The 27,066-nt window shown below is 44.3% G+C and overlaps 1 protein-coding gene across 1 annotated transcript in view; it reads right to left on the bottom strand.

Moving 5' to 3' along the window:
* Window positions 1-27,066, bottom strand: part of TENM1 (teneurin transmembrane protein 1) — a 1,327,579-nt gene that overhangs the window by 166,812 nt on the left and 1,133,701 nt on the right. The gene's annotated exons all lie outside the window — the stretch shown is intronic.

The raw sequence follows: 27,066 nt of genomic DNA, 5'->3' as shown, positions 1-27,066 counted from the left end.
CAAAATATTCAATTATTTTTTAACTTAGATTTCTCAAAAACTGCTGAACCGATTTACACCAAATCACAAAAAGCACAATCTGTGGACCATGATCTACAGTTCTGCCAAATTTGGTGTAATTCTGTTCAGCTGTTTTCTCTGTAGCTCTGCCAAAAGAAGTCTATGGAGAATGCATGGGGATTCTTTTTTGGGACCGCTTTATTTTTCAGCCCCCAATTGACGGATTACCCCAAAATCTTTGAGGAGGAAATTGAGGTGGATGAACTTTTTGGAGGGGAAAGTTCTGTGAAGATTTGTCAAATGGGGCCAAAGTTGTTAGCAAACAAAAACACTCTTTCTATGGAAAAGCAGACCTAACTATAGCTAGGGGTGACTGCCACTAGGTAATATATAGTTAGGTGTTGGAAATACGCCTATTATAGGTTACTGAACTAATAATAATTTGGACAGTCATTATTACACCAAGTCACCAGAAGCGTGGTTTCGGAGTAAAGTTAAAAAAATCTTTGCAAATTTTGGTGTAATTCTGTTCAGCAACAGCACCAGAAGTTTCCTATGGAAATGAAAATGCACAATAAATGTTTTGCGAACCCCGTGCCCTAGTTTTCCTGGCGCCTGCTTAATTGATCACTTTCCAGGAAGGAGCTGGGGTGGATAGGCTGCTGTTTTTGAATATTTCATATTAAAAACAAGTTGTATTGGCCAATTCCAGACCTAAAAATTGGCCAGATTTCATAAGCATTGGTAAACAAAGGGGAAACCACACTGTCCCTAAGTATAAGTCCCTAGTCCCCAGTGCTGTTGCTCACCAAGGCGGCCGGCACAATCCTTATGTGAACCACTTTGGAACACAGAAACATACATCTTAAGGAGCTGCACCTTTACAGAAAGCTTCCTGTTCCACCTTCATTGCTCCTATAATGATAACATCCGTAAAAACTGTCCATTAAATTGCCATTTGCCTGGTTCCTTTACATCCCTTCACATTGTTTAGTTAGCCAGCTGCATGTGTTGTGCTCACACACCTGGCAGGACTCAACTGTAAATGTTGACCAGTGTGTGCTGAATCATATTGTATATGACTATCCTAATAAAATCTTGCAAAATGTAAGCACATTTTCCTTTGCAAACATTTTGGTTCTTGCATTATGGTCAATCAAATAAACAGATTTTGCCTAGGTCCACATTAGACTACAATGGAGAAAACAGATTGTTAAAAAATTAGAAAAAAATATGGCACATCTTTAGTTTATGACTAGTTTTTATGTTTTGCACAAGATTTTTCAAAGAAATGCATCACTTAGTGAATAGGCTTTGTTAAAATAATATTTGGCAAATTATGTCAGCACCATTTTTGCTTGAATCCTAATTAGAAAAGGGGTAAATTGATTTTGCCAACTATATTGGTTTCATCGTTTACATTTTAAAAATGATTTTTTTTATTTGAACATTTCTTGTTATGTAAACAAATCAAAATTACAAACCTAATTTCATGTATCCCTTTAGGTCTAAAAACAACCGAAAAACGGGTGAATTAGAAGCCCTCTCAAAAGTATCGTTCTTGAGTTCATCATTAAATTAACAGAATAGTTTAGATTGTTGTCAAGTACCGAAAAGAGCATTTATTGATGCACGAAATTTTTAAATACACAGGAATAAACACAAATAGTTTAAACCATAGATTTCTACTGATTGACAGATGACTGAATGTTTTGGTAGGAGGTATGTCTCTTCCCCACATCCTTAAAACGAAGCAATTAAAAAAGAAAAAAACAACAAAAGATCACCAACTGCTTAGTAGGAAGGCACCTATGTGGAAATAACAAAACACATTAATTAAAGTCATAATTCTAGCCCACTGTACTAGGAAACCACTACCATGGTGTTTTATGTTCGCCACTGTTATCTGTTTTAAATTGGGAGAAGTCACTCTCATGCTCACCTTTGACCCCATCACCCTTATACATATGTAGCAGTAGGGTCCTGAATTCCTGCCCCCGCTCAGCATTCCAGGTGCTAACAATTCTTATCTCAATTTACTGTAAACCTTCCCAGAGCCTATCTTTCAATATGGCCCTACCATTCTTTCACCTTGCAGGTGCCATGACTTCCCTTTCATCTCTATGGAAATTAGGGAAACGCCCCTCTCCCTGGGATGGAACTCCTGGTGTGGACAGAGGCAAATGTCTGAAAGGGCTCAAGGGCTCAGTGAATATTTCACCTGAATCCCTCAATTGGGATTTTGACTTCAAAGAGGTAGTTCCTGTGACAGTGCATTGTGTTGTTATCTGCTCTCTGACATAGCTTCATTGACTTACAGGTGGCTAGGTATTCTAATTTTAGTCACTGAAGAGGAGGCAGTACGAAAACATGTTTTAATTCCATCTGTCTCCTAAAGAACACAAAGAATACATTTTCACATAATTACAAATGGAAAAAAGTTTGAACTATATATATATCTGCCATTCAAAGGCAAAGTTACTAAAACTGGCCTTTATTTATAGTCAGGCCTGCTCAGGGTAAAATGTAACTTGCCCTACACAGTGACAAACAGCTTTTGGCAACTTTTCACTATGGGGGGGTACTTATCCTGAATATTTAGGGCCTGATTATCAGTCTGGCGGTCTTCTGACCGCCAGATTCGCGGTAGCGCAGCAGTGGCGGTCCACCATCTGCCATAAAGTCGTTGCGTCAATGGACCGTCGGCTGTGCCAGGGGCCAGTCGTTCCTTGCAGTGGAACAGGAGTGCCACAATGCAATATGCTGAGCGGGGACTGGTGCAGTCTCGCTCAGCATATTACGAGCTCCTGGACTGCCAACCTTTTCATGGCAGAATACATCCATGAAAATGCTGGTGGTACAGGAATAAAGGGGCCCTATGGGGCCCCCATGGGCATCCTGCCATTGAGATACATTCAGTAGAGCACAACATGTGCCCCACTGTCTGTACCCCCACAAAGTTCGAGCACGCATAGACGTCCACTTATGCAAAATGTAAGCTCCATTGAAGGCATTTGTCATCAGCTCCATTGAAGGCATTCATCATCAGCTTCATTGGCGGCATTCATCATCAGCTCCATTAAAGGCATTCATGATCAGCTCCATTGAAGGCAATCATGATCAGCTCCATTGAAGGCATCCATGATCAACTCCATTGAAGGTATTCATGTTCAGCTCCACTGAAGGCATTCATCATCAGCTCCATTGAAGGCAATCATCATCAGCTCCAGCCAATCATCATCAGCTTTATTGAAGGCATTCATCATCAGCTCCATTGACCGCATTCATCATCAGCTCCATTGAAGGCCTTCATCGTCATCAGCTCCACTGACGGCATTCATCATCAGCTCCACTGACCGCATTCATCATCAGCTCCATTGGCGGCATTCATGATCACCTTCATTGAAGGCAATCATGATCAGCTCCATTGAAGGTATTCATGATCATCTCCACTGAAGGCATTCATCATCAGCTCCACTGATGGCATTCATTATCAGCTCCACTGAAGGCATTCATGATCAGCTCCATTGAAGGCAACCATGATCAGCTCCATTGAAGGCAATCATGATCAGCTCCATTGATGGCATTCATCATCAGCTCCATTGAAGGCATTCATCATTATCAGCTACACTGGCGGCATTCATCATGAGCTTCTTTGACGGCATTCTCCATCAGCCCCATTGACAGCATTCCTCATCAGCTCCATTGAAGGCATTCATAATCAGCTCCATTGACGGTATTCATAATCAGCTCCATTGAAGGCATTCATGATCAGCTCCATTGAAGGCAATCATGATCAGCTCCATTGAAGGCATTCATGATCAGCTCCATAGAAGGTATTCATATGGCTGAGATACCCGCCACCCCCTCTCAACACAATCCCCAAAGGAGGGAAACCGGAAACAGTTCTTGAAGTTTTTGGAAGTGGGAGGGAGTGACCCTCCCGGCCGTATTTATTAAAACAAAAAATTATAAACATTTAAACATTAATGTACAATTTCATACCACATTGCGATGTTTGGCTAACCTTAACAGATTCTCTAATACAGAGGTTCTCCTAGCCGAACTATCATCCTACAAAACATTTACTTGAAATATTGAAATTGTACATCCTAACGTTTAAGGGCCAACGGCAAGGTCGTAACCGGTGTCAAGATCCCTAACCAGACATACCCCCCCCACTTGGAGGGGCGACAGCACTGAGGCGTACTCAAGTGCAACTACTACCAATTTCCCTTGACTTGACGGGGGCACTTATCAACTCGACGCCAGTTAAAGGTCGTTCGAAGACTCGTGTGAGGTATCTAGAAGGTATCGTAGACCTCCCCCCAACCCCACACAACTTACCGCATCTGCCGTCGCAGATGTCACTGGCCCCGGGAAATTCCCCAGGAGGGGGCTGTAACCCCTCCTACACAGGAAGGGGCCTTGACCGCCTTTCCTCTTCTTTCGGCGACCCATCCTTAGAAGGGACCGCCTCCCCGTTGAGGGGCCAAAGGCCACCTCCCCCGAGCGCTCCCATCCGTGTTGGGTGACGCCCACTCATAGGGATCTTCCAATTAGTGCTCACCGATCATGACCTTACCGCCCGACCAAAATAAATACGACAAATGCTAACTAAACGAAACTACATTGGCCACTATGACCGAAAAAACCTGTTTATAAATGGACCTTACATCCGAAGTTCTTTAATCGCAAACTTGTAAAATTAGACCAATCTTTATTACGCATTTCAACATCAACACAACACTACAATAACCTGTAAATGAAATAGAATAATTGATCAAATTTATTAAAACCACTGGCTGTCCTCAGGGGCTGGTGGGTGGGTCAAAATTGGCTCTTCGTTCCGTCTCGAGCTCACGTGCAGCGAGGAGGTGCAGCTTCAGAGCACAGGAACAAGAGGATGTCTTCTGGTCTTGCGTCCCTTTTTATCCATCTTCAGGGCGGGCGTAAACCCGCCCCTGCCTGCCCCGAGGGCGTGGCCAGCCGCGTCAGTGTCTAGGCCAGCCCACTCTAGGGCGGGAAAAAGCGCGCCCCGGCTACGCCGCTTCGGGCATACCAGCCGAGACGCGCCTCCCGCCCAAAATGGCTTCCCTGGGGGATCGAGGCACTCTGCCATACGTTCGGGGGGACCGAGTGGTCGCCCCTTTCCATATGGCTGAGATACCCGCCACCCCCTCTCAACACAATCCCCAAAGGAGGGAAACCGGAAACAGTTCTTGAAGTTTTTGGAAGTGGGAGGGAGTGACCCTCCCGGCCGTATTTATTAAAACAAAAAATTATAAACATTTAAACATTAATGTACAATTTCATACCACATTGCGATGTTTGGCTAACCTTAACAGATTCTCTAATACAGAGGTTCTCCTAGCCGAACTATCATCCTACAAAACATTTACTTGAAATATTGAAATTGTACATCCTAACGTTTAAGGGCCAACGGCAAGGTCGTAACCGGTGTCAAGATCCCTAACCAGACATACCCCCCCACTTGGAGGGGCGACAGCACTGAGGCGTACTCAAGTGCAACTACTACCAATTTCCCTTGACTTGACGGGGGCACTTATCAACTCGACGCCAGTTAAAGGTCGTTCGAAGACTCGTGTGAGGTATCTAGAAGGTATCGTAGACCTCCCCCCAACCCCACACAACTTACCGCATCTGCCGTCGCAGATGTCACTGGCCCCGGGAAATTCCCCAGGAGGGGGCTGTAACCCCTCCTACACAGGAAGGGGCCTTGACCGCCTTTCCTCTTCTTTCGGCGACCCATCCTTAGAAGGGACCGCCTCCCCGTTGAGGGGCCAAAGGCCACCTCCCCCGAGCGCTCCCATCCGTGTTGGGTGACGCCCACTCATAGGGATCTTCCAATTAGTGCTCACCGATCATGACCTTACCGCCACAGGCCGGATAGTTGACCGGCTATCCGGACCCCCCACACAACTCCTACCTAAAGGTCATGTTTCAACGATTTTAACCATGCTAAGAAGTCTCCTAAGAGTAACTCATTCCCCACCCAAGACAAATGCACACCATCCCCCGAATACATACTGTCATCATTAATACAGCTATGAGAAATAGAATGCAATGCCCTGGAACGGAACAACCTACTCACTTTATTGTTAAGCTTTCTAACAGAATGGTTCAAAGCAGGAATAGAGATAGCCCCCCGCCACACCTTTCGTGGAATCAAATGGGACCATGCAATCGTGCACCCCGGAACTCTCCTCGCCAACCAACTTACGGTGGAAAGCATTGCCTCCAGGAGTAGTCGTCTACCGATGGTGACCAAATCATTACCCCCAACATGCACTATAACTATAGACGGCGGTGACCTTGTCCGCCCTAACAAACCCTCGAAAAATGTTTTAAACTGGTCAATACAGAGACCGCCCCTTCCGTAGAAGGACATCCTGTACCCGTATTCCCCAGCTACGTGAATCATGTCACCTGCTTTGAATACGTCTGCGGCACGCCTCACGTATGAGGGGCCCACGACCCACACCTCCTTTTTCACAGCCGGTGATGTCTGACCGCTGGCCCGGTGTAGGGTCGACTGCATAGTCCGCCCCGCCTCGTAGGCTTGCGTAACTGAAAACCAAACAAAAACAAGAAGCGTGAGTACATTATTACAGCTTCACAACATGTGCAACCGCACGTATCTTTTGTAACAATTGGAGGACCAACGCCCCACTCGTTTCACTTGCTCAACATTAAGACCCCTGGCTGTAGCTTCCGTAGCAGCCCCTATCCGAAAGGAATGGGTCCCAAATTCGCCCGGGTTCAAGCCCGCAGCGGCAATTGACATCGCAAGCACCCGCTGAAACTGAAATTTCGTCAGTGGGGTGGCGTCAGCGTGTCTTAACAAAGTCCCCCCCCATGATGCCACCCTTCGTGCTAGGTAATCCTCTAAACACTGTACCGGACACATGGAGGACCCAGGAATCCTGCGTATGATGACGCAGTCACCCATCCCATCTTGATCAGTCTTGGATTTTACAAAGGAGACAGTCATTGTTTCTCCCCTGATCTGAACGTGTTCCTGGCACAAACCCCCTGCCACATCCAGTTTGTTCCTTGCAACTAGTTCGCTTACCCGCATTGCTCCGTGAAATGCTAGCGTAAAAGCGGCTCGGAACAGCAACGCCTCAAACTGAGATGAACATGTGGCCGGGAGTGTGGCCAACAACTGGGACAATCTATCCAAACCTATCGGGCGCCTTTCATCTACTCTGCGACCCTCAAGGCGTTGCCACCCACGTAGCGCTTTCTGTACAACGAAAGACGCAGTTGGGTCCTGGATAGCGTGTGCTCTGGCAACAAAGGAAATGGCAGCACGATGACTCTGGGCCGTAGCCACCGATTTCCCAGCCCTACGTAAGGACATCAGGAAATTCACTACCCATTCCTCGTGACCCCAAAGTCGCTCTCTATCACTCCCCAAAAAGGCTAAATAGGCCCGAAACGCCCCTTCGTATGCCTTCCTCGTCCTTGGTGCTAGACTCTCTCCCACGAGGTGACGAAGTTCGGGGCACCGAGAGACCAGAGAGCTTCGGGAAAGGGTGCCGGCTCTGGGTCCGCTGAGGGGAGGAAACCCGAAAAAGCCTGCATTTGAAAACGAGACAGTGCGTCAGCCGCCTGATTCATCACCCCCGGAACATGTTTTGCTCTGAATAGCACGTTCAATTGCATACATAGTAAAACAATTTCCTTAAGCAGTCTCAAAATCAGTTTACAACGTGCTGCCTGACTATTGATGCACTCGACCACGGTCATATTGTCAGACCAAAATATGACAGAGTGATCTTTGAACCCATCGGGCCATGTTCTCAAGGCCACCAAGATGGGAAACAGTTCCAGGAAAGCAATATTACTCGTCAGACCATTCTCATGCCACCATGACGGCCATCTTTGTGCCGACCATTTCGTGCCGAAAATGGCGCCAAAACCTATGCTTCCTGCTGAATCTGTCCACAGCCCCAGCTCTTCAGAAGACACGGCTGGTTCATTCCAGACGATTCTACCATTGAAGTCCGCCAGAAATGCTAACCAAATACGCATGTCCTGGCGGATCTCGGCCGATAGTCTCGTGCGATGGTGGCACTCTTTAAGGCCGACCATCGCTTGGGCAATTGAACGGGAAAAGGGGCGGGCCATTGGTATTACCCTCAGGGCAAAATTCAACTGTCCCACCAACTGCTGTAATTGTTGCAGCGTAACTTTTGATGCATTTATACACACTTGCAGCGCAGCCCTGAACTTCAACACCTTCTCAGCTGGCAAACGGAAACACCCCTCAATGGAGTCCAACTCGATCCCCAGAAACTCGAGGCAAGTCGTAGGACCCACTGTTTTACCCGGCGCCAATGGCACACCAAACTGTTTCATTAACACACAAAATTCGGCCAAGGCCCGGGCACATTCAAGATCCCCGGCTGCCCCAAGAAACAGAAAATCATCAAGGTAGTGCATTACATCTTGGAAACCTGTTTTCTTTGTGAAGACCCATTGTAGAAAACTACTGAATTTCTCGAAATAAGCACAGGATATAGAGCACCCCATTGGCATACACCTATCCATGTAATATCAACCCTGAAACATGAATCCTAGGAGACGCTGGTCGTCTGGGTGTACCGGGAGCAATCGGAACGCTGACTCGATATCTGACTTCGCCATCAGCGCCCCGGGCCCCAGGCGATTTAAAATGGCTACGGCCTCATCGAAGGATGCGTACCGCACCGAACACACTTCTGGATCGATTGCATCATTTACGGAAAAACCTTGTGGAGCTGATAAATTATGAATCAGTCGGAACTCACCGGGGTCTTTCTTGGGGACTACCCCTAAGGGAGAACAAACAAAATTCTGGACCGGGGGTAAACTAAACGGGCCGGCGACCCGACCTCGAGTCACCTCTTTCCGGATCTTATCCTGTACTACGGTCGTATGCTGCAGGACGGAAAGTTGATTTTTACACTTTTCCACACCCTGAAAGTCCCCTACCGGGATGCGGAAACCATACGAAAAACCGTTCCGCAGCACCCCAGCAGAAGTACGATCCGGGTATTCACTGAGCCAGGGAATCATCGCCAGGGTATCAATTGGGGTAGGTAAAGGCGCCCCTCGGACTATATTAGACCTGTTTGGCACCTCCTCTCCCCCCGTTATCACCCGTTTTGGCTCTGCACGAGGACTCAGGATGGGACGACCCACAACCACTACATTCATGTTTGAATTTACACGATCCCTGGGGTCTAGTACATTTACCTCTGTTGTAATTAAAGCAGAAACCCCTTTTTCCGGTATTGCCGGCAGGTTTCGAGTAATCGTCGGCACCCGTACCTGATCGAAAGGGCGTCCCCGCATATTGCCGGGAGGATTCGCCAACATTACTTCCCACCAACGGCATTTTCAACATTCCTGACTCCTTCATTTTATCCCAAGTCAAGGAATCATAACAATCCCAGGTTAAACTTTTATTATGCTCCTTTTCCTTTCTGAACAGATTATCGTAACAGAACCAATGATTACCCTGGTGCGATGTCGAGTACCCCATGATTCGTGATTGATAGATTGGGAACTCGGAAAGCAACTCAGGTCTACGTTCCCCCAAGATTGATGTAAAGATTCCCCAAGCATTGCCCCAATTGCCGATATTCTCATTCACTTTAAAGGCGGCCATTTTTGCGCGCCAAACACTCGGATGCATGAGATCCTTCTGACTCTTCACATGCTCTACCTCATAATGATCAACAAGCAGTGAGAAAATGTTCACATACTCCCCCGCCCAAATCTTTTCCTTAATTGCCAAAGGAACATGTTGCCCCAACTTTTCTCTCCGAGAGGGTGTTGACTCATCCCTCGCGATCGGCAATGGCCGCTTACCTGCACCTGACGCTGCCTCTGTGGTCGCAATCGTCCCTGGTGTCTTGTCCCCTACTGCAGCCGGCACGGGCACCTTGGCTGCTTCCCGTTTCTCACGCAATTGCTTTATCAGCGCCTGCGCATCGACAGCCGTGGCGCCCTCGTTACCTTTACCCAACCACGCTGCCAATTGTGCCGCCAGCTCGGGCGGCATATCATCCTCGGACACGGGGGTGACCACAACGGGAATTGGATTCCCCTCCTTCGGCACGGGAGTTGGAGCCTCGAGCGGGGCACTGGGACCCGGGATGTCTTCACCCGCTGCCCCCCTCCTGGGCCTCTTGTTTTTCCCTCCCGGGGCTGCTCCCGCCAAAGGACGTTTTGGACCCCCTTCCTCATTCTTGTCCACCCGCTTCTTTAGCTCGGACATCTCCTTCATGAGAACGCGCAGCATCTGGTCAGTAGTCATGCGCTTTCCCACCTTCTTCGGCATTCTCCAACAAAGTAACTGTAAAACAAACAAGAACGATTAAAACGCTCAAAATTGGCTCTTCGTTCCGTCTCGAGCTCACGTGCAGCGAGGAGGTGCAGCTTCAGAGCACAGGAACAAGAGGATGTCTTCTGGTCTTGCGTCCCTTTTTATCCATCTTCAGGGCGGGCGTAAACCCGCCCCTGCCTGCCCCGAGGGCGTGGCCAGCCGCGTCAGTGTCTAGGCCAGCCCACTCTAGGGCGGGAAAAAGCGCGCCCCGGCTACGCCGCTTCGGGCATACCAGCCGAGACGCGCCTCCCGCCCAAAATGGCTTCCCGGGGGGATCGAGGCACTCTGCCATACGTTCGGGGGGACCGAGTGGTCGCCCCTTTCCATGATCAGCCCTACTGAAGGCATTCATCATCAGCTCCATGCAATCATCATCAGCTCCATTGAAGGCATTCATCATCAGCTCCATTGAAGGCCTTCATCATCATCAGCTCCACTGACGGCATTCATCATCAGCTCCATTGAAGGCAATCATGATCAGCTCCATTGAAGACATTCATGATCAGCTCCATTGAAGGTATTCATCATGAGCTCCATCGAAGGCATTCACCATCAGCTCCATGCAATCATCATCAGCTCCATTGAAGGCATTCATCATCAGCTCCATTAAAGGCATTCATCATCATCAGCTTCACTGATGGCATTCATCATCAGCTCCACTGACGGCATTCATCATCAGCTCCATTGGCGGCATTCATGATTACCTCCATTGAAGGCAATCATGATCAGCTCCATTGAAGGTATTCATGATCAGCTCCACTGAAGGCATTCATCATCAGCTCCACTGAAGGCATTCATCATCAGCTCCACTGATGGCAGTTATTATCAGCTCCACTGACAGCATTCATTATCAGTTCCACTGAAGGCATTCATGATCAGCTTCATTGAAGGCAATCATGATCAGCTCCATTGATGGCATTCATCATCAGCTCCATTGAAGGCATTCATCATCATCAGCTCTACTGACAGCATTCATCATCAGCTCCTTTGACCGCACTCACCATCAGCTCCATTGACTGCATTCATCATCAGCTCCATTGAAGGCATTCATCATCAGCAAACGGGCACGAAGCTTGATGTGCTCACTAGGCAAAGATGTTTGTTTTCCTCAAGCAGACACCCAAAGTCAGAGTTTGTTTTCTGGAGAAAAATAAATCAATGTTCCTTATGTGCAGGGAGTATGCATTTTTCTTACCATAGACGTTAATAGGGACTTTAAACTAGCGGAGCTGCCAACAGAAGGTCCACTGGCATAATCGCAGAGCTTCCCATGACTCTAACAGGAGGAGGCAACCACGAGTTTGTTGGGAGCACTGCCAATTTACAGAGGTGCTCTTATTCCATGAAACTGTATAAAATCCCCTGAGTTTTCACTATGCGAACTGCATTTTTGGTAAGAAAAAGACCTACAGGTGTTGTATTGAACCTAGATTTATCTTTCACCATAAAAACACTGCAGAGAACTGTGTTTGCTTCCTAATTATTGTAAACACTGAATAAAGAGCAACTTCCCTTTACGTTGCGTTTGGTTCGAACTATTATACTGTAGAAACACTATTTGCTCCAGGAAAGTATTAGACAAGCAACAAGAGTGATTTAAAGATGAATTTGCAGCATCTTCTGTAACAGTGCAAAGCCTATCTGCTAGATGTATCAACGTTCGATTTTCCGAAGTTTAAGGATTCACATTTAGGGACTCGCAAAATCAGATGCATGTAGGATTTGCTAAAATATTAGCAATTCCTAAATATTCCTTATCTGCGACTCTCAGAGTGCGATTCGCAAATAAGGAATGACATCTCATTGATTCCCATGGGCCAAGAGGCCCATAGGCATGAATGGGGAGGAATTCTCAATTTGCGATTAGCAATTAGCTAATAGCATTTTGAGAATGCAATCTCAAAGGTGATGGGTGTCCAAAGGACACCCTGTTGCACCCCTTAAATTGACCTGGACACTGGTATTGCGCACACACATGTCCCAAGGACATGTGTGTGTGTAACATACAACTTTGAAAGATGCACTTTAGTGCATTTTTCACAGTTTTCGCTATTTACCATGAAGTTTGATTTCTCTGTAAATAGCGACCCCTATCAGCGAAATCGCTAGCTATTTTACATTCATGCATTGCATTTAAGGAATCTCAATTTGAGAATCCTTAAATGCAATCGCAAATAGCGATTTATGCATTTGGGATGATGCATCCCAAATGCATAAATACTGGTCGCAGAGGGGCAGATTCTGAGAATCTGCCCCTTTGCGAATGGTATTTCGCTTGATGCATCTAGCTGTATGACTTTAGTAACAGGATGGTCACTTGGAGATGCTAAGATTTAGGCAAAAGTAGAGTTGCTTGAAGCTCTACTGGGGGCAATGCTGCAGCTGCTGAATGCCAGCTTTCAAGAACCTCCTGTTATTGGATTGGATTGGATTGGATTTATATTTGTAAAGCGCGATAGCTACCCGCAGGCGTCCTAGCGCTAAGAATTGCTTGTTTCACAGGTGTATGTGGCGGGGTCTGGGTTATCTTTTCATCTATCTGTTGTTCCTTGACATCAGGCTCCTATCTTTGATTCCCTGTAGTGGAAATCTCGGTACCCTAATCAACAATCTCAGAATAACAACTTACAGAGGGCCAGAGTCACCAAAACTATTCATACATCTGCTCTGGGAAAATTCCAACTAAGCACACTTGCAGATTTACAGCTTTTGAATATTCACAAAATGTTCCATAATAATTATGCCTGGAAAGAGCATTTCTGGGAAAGGTATGTGATTTTTATTATTAAAGTTTGGTACCTTTTGCATTCCCAAGTGCAGAATACTATGACAGTGCAATTCTGTATTGTAGAAAGCAAGCGCCCATTCTCCAATGAAAAAACATTTTCCCCACCAACATGAAGGCTGGTTGTGTCCCATTCCCCATACCACCCTTGAAAGGGAATTGCTATTTCCCTTCCTTGCAGTAAAACCCAGACCTTTTCCAGGGTGGGAAAAGTCAGGGAGAAGATCTGAATGGCCATAAACCGTCCTAATTGTGTGTGGTCACAAACTTTCAAGAGTGGATACGCCTCGAGCGGTCCACTTCTCATCTCTTGAATGGGATTCACTCATGCATAATATTACACTAGCACAGAGTTATAGTCCACAGGAGTAAATAGATGTTAAACTTAAATCTAAGTTATGAGACAAATTTGCTTTGTGAATTGGACCAAGCACGATTTCTGTGGGAAGGAGTCCCTCACTGTGGCCAAAGTATCAGCACATGAATGGAAACATAAATTATGGGCTTGGAGCAGCAAAGAAGTTTCCCCAAGCGCATGTTGAGAGGATGGGTGATTGAGGGGGAGGACACTGAAGTTCCCTGCTCCCCTTGTCACCTTTCAGGGAGGAGATGGCATGTTGAGGCTCTCACCCTACCTGTCTTTCTTCTATTGGAGAGCAGTGTTGAAACATAGCCTATGGTGCCTTCAAAGACAGGTTTATATTTACAACAGCATCATTAACAGCAATAATAGCTCTCCCTAACACCACAATAGCTGTGAGGAGGCGGAAGAAAGTAAATTGCCTTTTCTAGTGCCTGGTTAACATGACAACCCAATTATACACAATGGACACCAGAGATGAACAGCAATTGTCTGCAGTCGTTGAAACCTCCCTACTATACCAAAACGCTAGTGTAAAATGAAATTCTCATTTGACAAATGTCTGTTTCACTTTCTTTACTATCATATTTATACACCTCTTAGCGCCAAACGTGAGCACATTTCACATTATATCGTTAAAAGAATAGGCGACTTGTGTATTTATTCTTTTATGTATAATTAAATGTTTTGACTGCTAGTCAACAATTGAGCATGCGCACAGAGGTCTACAATCCTTGAAGAAGCCAACATTTTAACACAATATTGGTCACCTGTCCAGAAGGGGGAAGATTGTAGATGCTATGGAGGTGCCTGTTTGTTCCTTGGTGAAAGTGTATAAATGTTTACATTCCCATTTGACTCAACTACTATTGAATTCAAAATAACTATAAATAAGGGCTGTGCGTGTCTTACTGTGAAAAGGAGAGGGAAAGAGATAAGAAGTTGGGAGGGGTGGAGGGGAGGAGAGAAAGTCAGGCACAAACCTTTAGAGGGAGAGCAGTCTAGACTTCCAATTATCAGGGAGCAGTGAGGCTAGCTTTAACAGGGAGTGCGGTATAGACTGAGGCTCAGCAGCGCGGGTTGACAAAGTTGCTGGTCTGAATGAGGACGGCCTGCTGGGACATTCAGAGAGGAAGACTGTGTGCTGCTGGTTCAGCTACGCATGAAGCCATGGCGTCTATTAAATCGTGTAGAGGGAGCGTTCTCTAAAATGGAGGATCAGTACTGCATGGCTTCATGCTGTAATAATTCTGCAATAGAGTAGGGCTAAGGCAAAGCAGATCCTAATCAACACAACAATAACAAGAGAAATATGGGGAAAATACTGACAGCAACTGGTGCTGATGGGACCAAAGATTAATATGCTGCCATTGACAGCAGTTAGTCACTTTGATGCCACCGTCATTGTGCCTTTTCACTTCTAGGGGGAAGGATAATGCAAATCCTCCAATGGTGTTGTGGGAGTTGAAGAACTGACATGTAATCCACAAGTCATTCTGTATAAGTTAGATATTCCTTCCTAGTTCAATAATACAGTAAGAGAAGCTGTTCAATAAGTACAACTAGAGCAGGATTTTCCATGCACAAAATGTGCAAGAAAGAAGTGTGTTGTATTGACAAGCCACTAGGAGTAGCAGGGAGTTGCTGCTATTTCACCAACTTTGAGCTACTTTTAAAAACAATGAGATTCCAAAATATTTTTGGGAGCATTATCTGTCCTATCGCGGTAAACCACTTCCACCAGTACATCATAAGGCTATTGCATGGGACAAGGGCTTTCATGACCATCTTGTGGCATTCTGCGGCCTCGAGCTTCATTGTGATCGCAGACCTCCAAGATGACGTGTAGCAGTCTTTTCATGTACGGTTGTTGCAATTGAATTCCTTATAGTTCTATATATGTATGAGGTATTTCTATAGTGTGAACCTAGCCTAAAGGCAATGTATGGCCCTGCCTCCTTAGCTGCTTTCCTGTGACTTCGCTGCCACCTTCCATCATTGCTAAATGTCCCAGTGCTATGTGTTTCACCTTTATATAGTCCTGGCATTTTAGTCAAAAGCACTGTGAGTTTATTATATTTACAAGACGGAACCACAAGTCAGAAAAAACATGTGGATGCCAAAAAGACAAATCTGGTGAAAGTGTCATGCAAGACAAGGTGCCACTTGGCAACTATGAAAAAACAGAAAAAAAACAGAATAAACTAGATATTTAATAAAAAGCAAACTGCTTTAAAAATATGTGTAATTATCTACCACAAGAAATAGAAAGTGCCCTTCTCCATAGGGATATCATCTATGCCAGTGGTTCTTAACGTTTTGACTTTTGTGGATCCCCATGTGTTCATTACTGGAATCATTATTGGATTTCAGAGATCACCATTGAGTCTTTTCTGGAAGCCATGGACCATGGCATAAGCATCCATGAAGACTTGAACCACAAAAAACTACACTAAAAATAAAGACACAAGCATTCATCAAACAAATACACAGATGCTGAAATATTTTATTTAATTCACAAACAAATATAAAAATTATCAAAGTTTCAATTTATTTGGAAAGCTGTAGCTTTTCTTAAATTCAATTGAGGACGCTCATCGTCCATGCTAAATTCTGTTTGATGCACTTGCACGGCATCCACAAATCAGCCTGAGGATATTAACAGAATGTTTAGCCTCCAATTTTTTAATTCCTTCACATTTAAAGAAAGTTTTACAACTTTCAATTTTAGATTTTGCTTCTTCATTTATATGGACTTCATTAATCTTTTAATGCTATTTAATTTTCAAACAATCGTGGACTCCAAGAGTAGGATCTGCGGACTTCTAAGGGTCACCGGCCACAGGTTAGAAACACAGATCTATGCAAAGTCATGTCACATTTGATTTTTATGCCACAAATTACAACCTCGGGCTGGCTAAACTGTTTTCTTGATGTTTACACTTCAGCTTGCTGCTGCATCAGTCAACTGAGGCAATTCACTGCTCTTAAAGTGTAGGAGACAAGCTGTCTGCAGCCGTCTTTCCAAGTCTGTGAGGATTATGATGAAAAAAAAACTGAAGTCAGACTCTGTGCAACAGAAGAGGTACATGTTGGTTTGTACCTTCCATTCCATGGAGAGAGTGTTCAGTTTGTCTGTTTTGTGCTGCTGGGGGGGTATTAGTAATACATTGTAATCATTTATTAGAAGTTAGAAGTGACATTAGTTTCATATTTTTATGTGCATTCTCTCGTCAATATGTGCATGTAATAGGTAAATAAAGACAAGTCGTTTCTATACTTTAGCCATGAGACTATCCTGCAGTCCTTGGGTAAAATGCTGAAGTAATTCAGAGAGAGCAGGAGACAACTCTTTGCAGTGGTCTCTGAGAGGCAGGCAGGAACTGTTTAGTGCAGCACGCAGGGAACTCTTCTTTCCTCCTTAGCTCCATGGAAGGCTTTCTCTTGTGATTGTAAAATAGGGTGCTTTAAAAATATGATGATAAATAGCCAATCCTGATGGAAAACAGGCTTACCGTTTCCAGTTTACCACCATGGTGATGCATTCCCTGACCGGTGTACACGCTTCGTATCATCAAAACTATTCCTGAGTCCCATTGCCTGAAATCTAAAATGATGAATCATCTCAAAGATTTCTCCTTAACTTTCTACCTCTGCCCAAATTCAGCCGCTTGAGCTTCAAGGGATAATACCCTTCCCTGAGTCATCAGTTGGTCTAGGCCTTCTGAAATGCAGGACTTCAGTGAGTCTCAATGGCTGCAGCATGTTCTATTAAGTCATAGATGCCCCAATTAGCTGACATCCGGAGACTCCGCCTCCCATCTTGGGCACTGTGCCAGCAATGTCCTGAAGTGGCAGCTTGGGAACAGTGACTTTGAAAGTTTTTGAATGCTACTGATCTTCGAAAAAGAAGGTATGATTGCCATTAGAATGCACTTCATTTGAACTGTACATTAAAAAATGCCATACAGACAGCTAACTGAAAACTAACACTACGAATCTTTTCAGTACACTGCACCTAGACACTTTGTGTAGTCATTTCCTGTTTTCTGAAATTCGTTTTTTTGTTGACTTAAGGCTCTGCGCCCTTTACTACTGCTAACCAGTGTTAAAGTGCTTGAGGGGCGTAACAAAGGCACCCGCAGCCCCTGCGGTGCGGGGGGCACCTAGGCTTCCTTACATTTAAAGGGGCCCCCTCTGCCCCAACTGAAGAGAAGTATCGGCCTGAGAAATGCACAGCAGTCCTGTTTAGCTCCAGCCCTTCTTCTGGCTGGTAGCAGTGTTCTGAATACCTTCCTAAGGAAAAGAAACAGTTGCAATTGATATCTATCGTTTCTTGACAGGTAGAGAGACCTGGAAGGAAAAGCACCCCAGCATGTATCTGTGAATCTGATCACTGGAGTGCAGAAAGTAACATTCAAGAGAGCGGCAACCAGGAGAGGTCAAAGGGCAGTTCAATTGAAGAAGCAATGCAGAGGGGAGAGAGAGATGATAGAACTCTGTGTGAATGGGGGGTGGGGAGGGTGCATGCAGAGGGACTTAACTTCCCCCTCCAGCCTTGGTGCAGGAGGACCCGGGACCCTTTAGCCTTGCATCTTGCTTGTCACATATCATTCAGCAGGCACCGACATGCTCTACTCTTTGTGCAGAGACAGTGCGATAAGGTGACACTGCTCTGAAGAAATGTAAGTACCATTTTATTGTTACATTTTAGTAAGCCACTGATTCTACAGGAGGCCAGGCCAGGGTTTTTGTAATTGCAGGAATGGGTGAAGGGCTCTTGCAGAAGGCCTGGATGGATGACTAAAGTAGGAATCAGTGCCTGACTGCACCCTCAGTAAGAGCCCATTATCATTCAGACTACAGAGGTGGCAAGCAGCAAAGAGCAAAAGGGTCTCATGTATCCTGGAGCAGTCTTCTACCCGGCCATGTTGGAATTCATCAGCTGCTGAAGGGCTGTGATTCCTGGGGATTAAAGAAGTAGTGAGGCTAGCGCTGGACTATCTGGTGTCCCCCAAACAGGTGAGTCAACCAACAGCCCTTTTCTTTCAACTATGATGTAATAAAGGGAGGCATGGAGTCACTGGCCGGCCCTGGGGTTATTGGGCCTATACCACAGAAGCACTCACTAAGCCTCACCACCTGGTCACACAAGACTTAACAAAAACCCCAGAAGCCACCACAGGGCGTTGTTCACTGGGGCCCCTGCAAGTACTGAACAAAGGCAACTGTTTTAACAGTGCCTGACAGCGGATGGACTCTGGGTAGGTTAAAGACGCTGCTGTTAGGGGATTCAGTCTGATCTCTGTTTTTCTCCCACCTTTTGTCTAGTTGTGTCTGCCGCACACATGTTCAGCGCTGGGAGACCTTGTTGGGTAGCTGTGCACTTTATAATAATAGGAGTGCCTCCTTGCATTGCTTGGTCTGGCTTTTAAGAGGTAGTTTCTGCCCATCCACCCCCCACCAAAGTGAGATCTGACCAAGTTAAATGCACCTGCATTAGGTTTTCCAACCTCAAGCAGAATTACATTTAGCGCAGATGTGGATTGCACATGTTGCTGTGGTCTGATGATGGAGACGAGAACCAAGTCAGGTTCAGATCCTGTGACTCTGGCAGTGGCACTGTCAGCTCAGACTGTCAGTGTCTAGGTATTGTGGCAGGGTGGCCCTATGGCTCAGAGCCTTGGCCTGTAGCTCTATCCCAATGATCCTCTGAATAGTGGACGTTGCATCTTTTACACGTATGTTTTTTCTCCAAAAATATTGAAAGCTGGGTGAGAAAGATGGCACAGCTTTTCTATTTTTCAAACTGCACTAAAATGAGTGCACTGCACTTCCTTGAAAATATATGTTTTTCGTGTTGTAGGAAAGCACTGAAAACTTGTGTTAAAACCACCAGAGCTCTGCTACTCAAGATAAAGCAAACATTTAAAATACCATAGTCACGCTGCATTCAATGTACTTATTCCTAGTGTCTTCCCATCACCTTGCAAATCTCTATGCCCAACATAACATCCCTCTTTTTCCCTGTTGGTTGCCTCACTTTTTATTCTGTGGGTTACTTGATCTCCGTTATCTCCTAACATGTAGTTTCCATCCTTCTATTTTTCCTCCTCTCTCTCTAGCTGCTACTATGGTGTACTTAACTTCTGTGATTCTTCCATATAGTCCCCTTCATGAACTGTGACTGACCCTCATTTCAGGGAATCTTACTCTCTAGACAGCAACTGCTCATATGTGGTCACTCGACCCTCCAAACCCCCATTCTCTTTCTATCTCTTGTTTTTTTCTGTTTATTCCCTTTATTGTATTCTTCTCTTTCCCATAAATGTCCCTTGCTTCTACCCTTACCTCTCGGATCTGTTTCTCTCACTCATTCCTTTATCTCTTTGCCAACTGTCCTGACTTTCTAAGTATTGTTTCTCTCTCTTTATCCCTAACTCGTTCACTTACTCCCTCTGATACACATTCTTTAGGAGTGCTCCTCCATTACTCACTGACTCTCTCTACGCACTTTTGTTATGGACTGTCCTTCTTGATCTCCTTTTTTTTCTCTTTCCTTGACTGTATCACCTTTCACCCTCTTTCAGTCTCTCTTTCCTCTTATACATCCAATATGGCCTGCTATCTCTTGCTATTTGACCACTCTTATTGTCTTGCTGCTTATTTTCTCCTGTATTGTTTTTCATCGGTGATGGTCACTCTCTCCTGGCAGTCTCAATCTCTCCTATAACTGCCTCCTCTTTATGAATGTGTTTGGTCTAACTATGATTCTAACTCATTCACTGCAATACATCTTTCATTATGTTACCTTGATTGTTCATTGTTGATTCCCCTCTCCACTCTATTCCCTTGTATTAGTTCATTGTCTCATCTGATTGGTGTTTGGAGCATTGCTGAATAAATAAGTGTGCCAGCTAACTGAACCTGTGCTTAATGGCTGGGGCATAACAATAGCCCCGCAGCCCATGCAGCACGGGGAGGGTCGAGCCCCAGAGGGCACCCTCTGGCATTATGCACCTGCAGCGGGCCCCTGCCCTGAAACAGGCTCAGAATGGCAGTACTTGGGGTTTCCTTGGGCCGGTTTTGTTACAGGGGGGGCGATTTTCTTATTGGAAATCTATATTACTACAGGCCACCTGACCCATCAAAGGTGTTTGGCACATTTTAATGCCAGGTTTAGAAGTAGCAGCACCAGGTTAAACTAAACGCCATTGTCCATCTTTTATTTCCATGTCAATCATCATGGTAATAAAAGAAAGACAATGTCGTTCTGCCCTCACTCAGGAGATAGCAGATGGTACAACCTGTAGCACAGAGGAGTGCCAGTCTGACCCTAAAAAAGGTAGTTGCGCTTGTTGGTTTTGCAGGTTGAAAGTTGTTTAGTAGTCAGTCAGTCATTAAACTTTATTTCGTTTCATCAACAGAATCATAAAAGTATACAATTTTAAAAATCAAAATCAAAAATACACAAAATTCTCTAAATTCCATAATAAAATATTACAATCAATCAAAGGAAAGAGAAGACCATAGATAATTGAAATAAGAGTGCTTGTGCTATTAAACAGCAGAAACTAACTATAACACATCAGCAATCGGTTTTTGGCCCAACTTGCTGGAAAAGCGAAAGAGGGCCTCTATAGAGCGAGTAGTCTTCTGCACACGTGCTGATACTAGAGGGTCCCAACTCAGAGTTCTATTAAATAAATTTCCCAAATAATTGAAATGATCAACTTTTTCAATGGTTACATTGTTTACTACACACTTGCGGGTTTTTGTCCCTTTTGGGCTGCAAACCATTGCAAAGGACTTTGTAAAGTTGACCATAAGATCCAGATCTGACATAAAATCATTTGCATCTGTTTGCAGTAAGTGTCATTAAAACGGTGTCATCTGCATAAGATAACATAGGTATCCATTTGCCATTTACTTTGGGGAAATCTGAGCAGTTTTTCAACAGATAATTTTCCAACCCATTTGTGTAAACTAAAAACAAGAAAGGGGCCAGGATACAGCCCTGGCGTACCCCTTCAGTTGATGGGATGGGTTTTGTCTTCTCGCCCACCGGGCCAAATCTAATCCTCACAGTAGTGGCAGCAAGCAGTGTACGAAGCAGGGTGACCAGCGGCTCCTCAAACCCCATAGACCCCATCATCCGCAATAACTTATCTCTACAGACAGTGTCAAAAGCACTGGATAAGTCCATGAAGGCCAGGTGAATACAAGCTCCCCTGGCCTTCATGTACTTACCCATAATTAAAGCCAAATTAAGACACTGCTCCGTTGTCCCCTTACCCAGTCTGAAGCCATACTGTGAAATCCATAATAATACTTGATGATTCAGCCCATGTTTCCAGGCGGGCCAGAATAACTCTACCCATGAGCTTACATGATGCGTCTATTAACGAAATTGGCCTATAACAGCACGGATCACTTTTATTGCCCTTCTTAAAAATCGGTACAACTACCGCCTCTTTCCAAGAAATTGGGATGCGCCCTACCACTACCGCTCTAAAAACATTAAGTAACAAAGCTGCCCATACCTCAACATTATGTTTAAAAAGATCTAAAGGGACTGCATCAGGTCCTGGGTTAAACAAATTTCTATCAAGACGCTATTTTCTCTAAAAATCTCTTCGTCCAATTTTTGTGCATCGATCTTATCCCACTTAAGACTTACCCCTTGATTCTGCCTATATTTTATTGGCTGTTGAGAAGGCTGGATTTTCTCAATCATGGGGCTTAAATGCAGAACTAGGGCATTATGGTCACTAGCAGGATTCACTTCAACAAAAAAGTTGTTAACAAAGTGAATATACCTGCTAGAGACCAAGATAAAGTCAATCACACTAGTTTTACCCCCCGTCCCTTGAAAAGTCGGTATTTCCGGCAATTTGGAGAAGGTTCGCATGTCCAGTACACAAAGATCATTTATCACGATAATATTATTCAAGGCTTCACCCTGTGGTGAATGCTTAAAGTGCGTCATTGATTGATCTTTTGTGTCTACCACACCACAAACCCTAAACCCACTGAACTTACACAAGGCACAAATAAAATCCCCTACCCACATAATGAACAAAAAGGGGGAGGTATTAAACACTTTAACTATCTCCTCCTGTAATTTATCGATAACAAATGTGGTATGGGGGTCAAAAATATTGTAGTACCAATTAATTAATAACAAAGGCACTGGAAACAAATCTGTGATCAAGAACAATTGGTACCAGGGGGAATCCGTCAACATCAGTGTCCTAACAGTCAAATATTTTACAGAAATAGCAGTCAATAAACCACCCTTAGCCCTTCCCGCTTGTGAGGGCTCAGCATGCACATTAAAAGATTGATAACCCTCTATGCTTTGGTCCTCTCTGCTCCAGGTTTCCTGGAGACAGATTATGTCAAAGGTTTCTATATATTTTAGCCATAGCTTATCATGTAACCTACGAGCAATGCCTGCTATATTCCAAGAAATCAAACTAAAAGGACACCCTCCTAGTTGACTATTTGGTTGAGTTAAGTGTATAACTTCTGTACGTGATGAAGTACTTTGTTCTAACTTGGTATCGTCTTCCCCACCCTAGTCAACGTCTGCATGGTCCGTCAGTATGGCAACATCTAAGTTAATATGACTCATAGATTCTATCCCATCTAAGGCCCATTCCCTCTCTCTCCCTATCCTTACAGGACTACCAACCAGTACCCCGCCCATTTCTTCATCTACAATGTTCCCGACCGCGGGTTCCCGGAGTCAGTCCACCCCCTCCATCCCCATTAGAGGATCAAATCTGTTTCTCAATGGTAGGTACTGTACTGCCCAATCCAATTGAGTTTCACCAAAAGGTCCCCTCCTTCTGTGATTATCTAATGGGTGAGGTAGCACAATGTTCGCATATGGATAAAAGTAATCTAAGCCTAAGGATTGAATGTCGCCTATTCGAGCGAACCTTGCCTCTCGTCGGATGTGATCTACAACCCACGGATATCTGAAATTAATAATAATGCAATCACGCTCAAGATCCTTGGAGCATCGTCCCAGCCAGTCCACCCTTCTTACATTTAGGATCTCAATATTAGAGCCAGGGGTAGTCGGTATGCACCTGTTACAACGCATTTTTTACTTCGCACTACCATTACAACGCGACTTTTACAACGCATACCATTACAACGTATTGTGCTGGGGGGCGCTCTAGGATAGGGAATAAGTATAATTTACTATCCAACACCTTCCCTAGGGTCCACGGGGACTGGAGTTAGAATAGTAAATTATACTTACCACTATCCAGCACCCCAAAGCGCTATGCGTTGTAATGGTATGCGTTGTAATGGTCGCGTTGTAATGGTAGGTAGTTGTAACGGTATGCGGAGTAACGTCATACATCCGGGGTAGTCTCCTATTTTTATTAAGCCAAAAAATGACTTTATTCCTCAGCTCTCTTTGTGATTCCTGTGAATCTGGTCTAATGTCCAGTACCCCTGTCAATATGATTGTAAAAGGTGCAGATTCCGGGGGAAGGTTGACACATGGGAGCCTTTTACCAGAAGCTTCTCTACCATGGGGAACATTACCCATTGGTTGATTGGCCGATGGTTTTAAAAGGGGTGCCTGCTGGAAACAGCCACTGCCCCTCCCTTAAAACCCCCGTCACTTGTGGTTACTACAAGATTACCTTCTGTAGCTGTTTTCGAATTCTGAATTGGAGGGATTACTTTAGCAACCTTTTGTACACCCCTAGTAGGCTTTGTTGTTCCAGGCGCTGCAATAGCAGGGATTTTAGGACTTCTGCTCTTTAAGCCTTTTGCCAATTCATCAAGTGTGGTGGTATTCCCTGTTACCAACAGTTCCAATTGGTCCAATTTTGCATTAATTATTTTTGTTCTTTCCACCAAGGGCAGTAATAAAGATCTCACTAGTATTTCCATTTTTCTAAGAAATTCCTCATTTGAATTTAATGGAATAACTCCTTACAGGATCTCCGTGCTATGGTGACAACTATCCACGATGTCCAGCATTCTTTTTACGCTATAGCAACGACCATCCGTGACACTCTTCCTGCTCCTTAAAAACTTCTCCACTGCGAACAGGACTCTTTGCTCCGGACTTTTAGAGTGTAACATTTTCAGCTGGACTAGCCTGGTCCCTGTATCTGGCCTGTGCACCATCACTGTTGGCCTGAACTTGTGGCTTTCCCCAAGTCTAGCACAACCACATAACAAGTAGCTCTTTGTTCTTTTGTGAGCTATATTTACCTAAAACTTTGAAATTGCAAATCTCTGGTTCTACTGATTGGCTTTTTGTCCTTGTGTCCTTGAAGGCTCATTTTAGTTATTACATTTCACAATATTTTACAAATTGGAGTGGGATTTTTCTTGTGTTGAGTCCACTTTCTTACTGTTTGAGTGTTGCATAAGTACTTTACACATTGCCTCTATGGTAAGTATGAATGCTTTTGTGCCAAGCTACCAGAGAGTTAAGCACAGGTTAATTTAGTAGTTCAGTCTGATAAGGATTGTGGTTGTTGCTTGAGAAGGGGTTTCACCCGCTCAATCAGCAAACCAATTTCTCACAATTTCGATCTGTAAATCACTTCTTATAAGAGCCTATGTAAGCAAGCTGGGTTTTTCTTCTGCAGCTTCCTAAAAAATATTCCTCTTGTGGCTGTGTGGTGTAGAAGGGCTAGCGAAGAGGTTCTTAACCTAACCATTTAGTCATGGAACTCCGGGGGTCTCCAACACCTACTCAGGGGTCCGTTACAGCTTAGGAAATTAAATCACTGCTAAAAGAATAATAAAGTGTTACTAAATATAGAAGCAGAATGTACAATTTAAAATTTTAAATCATTTTGTAAATGTGAAGGAAATTGAAATTGGAGGCTAACAATCAATTTGGTGTCCTTAGGTTGATTTGTTTGAGCAATGCAAGTGAGTCTGGACGGTGAGTGCCCATAATTGAATTTAGAAAAGCTCCAGTCTTCCCATTAAAATTTTGATTTTTTTTATTATTTGTTTGTGAATTATATCAAATATGTTATTTTTTCTGTATCTGTTTATTGTTTCTGTATCTTGTTGCTGTATGTTTGTGTATTGTTGTGTAGTTCAAATCAATTAAATTTATTAGGATAGGGATCCTGGCTTCATGTAATGATTTAGGTGGGGGGTCCCGGTTTTCACTAATGATTTATTGGGGGTTCCTGGATTCCAGTAATTATTGAGGGTCCATAAAAGTCAAAAGGTCAAGCACAATTGGACTATAGGACAAACAAAGCTCAAAGCTGTTTCCTGCACTGAACCAGTTCGAACTGACAGTGTTTTGAGAATCTGAATGTAGAGTGTCTGCAAACTGCACACTGTGGGAGAAGTCTAAGCACCCAGTGCTGAACATCTGCGGGCATTCCTTTGACGCAGTACTTTGGGCTTTGTGAAAAGCAATCACATGGAAGACACTTGTATAGAGGTTGGTGTAGCAGGAAATCCACAAACAATTGGCAGTGTCTTGCCTGCCATATTTAGAGTGCCATTGGCAACAATGCTCTCAAAACATGTCACACAGGACATCTGTTACTCTCTGGTGGATTTCCTGCATCCATTCAACTCTAAATAAGGTCTTTGTCTTTTAATTGTTTCATTTTTTTCCATTTGTCAAAAGAAAATGTTGAACACACTTTTTCAATATGCCCCTGGGGGACGAGTTTTGTTTTCTATGCAGTTGTCTAATTTGTCTTCATTTCACTAATTGTCTCATGCATCACGGAAGATTGCAAACAGTGGGTAAAGATTTTGCACCAACTTTTTATGGCCTACCCGCAATTTGTACAATGTGTCTAATGTGCTAACAAGTCACTTTGCAAAATGTACATTCCTAGGGAGTTACAAAACCACAAGCCTCATAACTATTAATGAGGTAGGTCACCATTTGGAACCCTCTACAAACGGTTGCAAATGCAGAGATGGAGTCCTGCGAGGGACGGTAGACCTCTATCTCTGCATTTGCATTCCCAGAAAGTGAACATATTTTCATAAAAGCAGCCCATGGCTCTTAGAGGCTTAGGTGCTCCTTAAAAAAACACTGATACAATGTTAAGACATCGGGGAGCATACTGTGGCTTTGTGGACCACTGATTGCTCTTTCTGAGGACACCCAACATGATTCCCAGAGCAGGAGCTGTGCTGTGGGGACAGATTTCCCTCTGTGAATCCATTACCATGCCAACTTAGTGCTTGGTAATTTATAAATAGCTACAGAGGAGGTCAGAGACCATACATACATCCCATTACACCTCGCAAATATGAGGAGATGTCCCTTTATGCATCCATCTATTTGCAATTCTAAAAGGTTCTCAAAAGTCCATTAACCAGTAGTATTTCTTTCACCAAGGGATTTTGTACATTGCAAAAAGATATTATGCAGTCGCAAACTCTATGTTTGTGTTCATCATAGTTTTTGTGACTCCAGAATACCTTTGAATCTGTGACTTCCTTCATATCTCAATGTCCATAACTTCTCACTGTATATTATAC

This window comes from Lissotriton vulgaris, chromosome 4_1 (genome assembly GCF_964263255.1).
Source record: "Lissotriton vulgaris chromosome 4_1, aLisVul1.2, whole genome shotgun sequence".
Taxonomy (NCBI): domain Eukaryota; kingdom Metazoa; phylum Chordata; class Amphibia; order Caudata; family Salamandridae; genus Lissotriton; species Lissotriton vulgaris.
The sequence above is the reverse complement of the archived record's forward strand: the minus strand, read 5'-3'. Positions and strand labels throughout refer to the sequence as shown.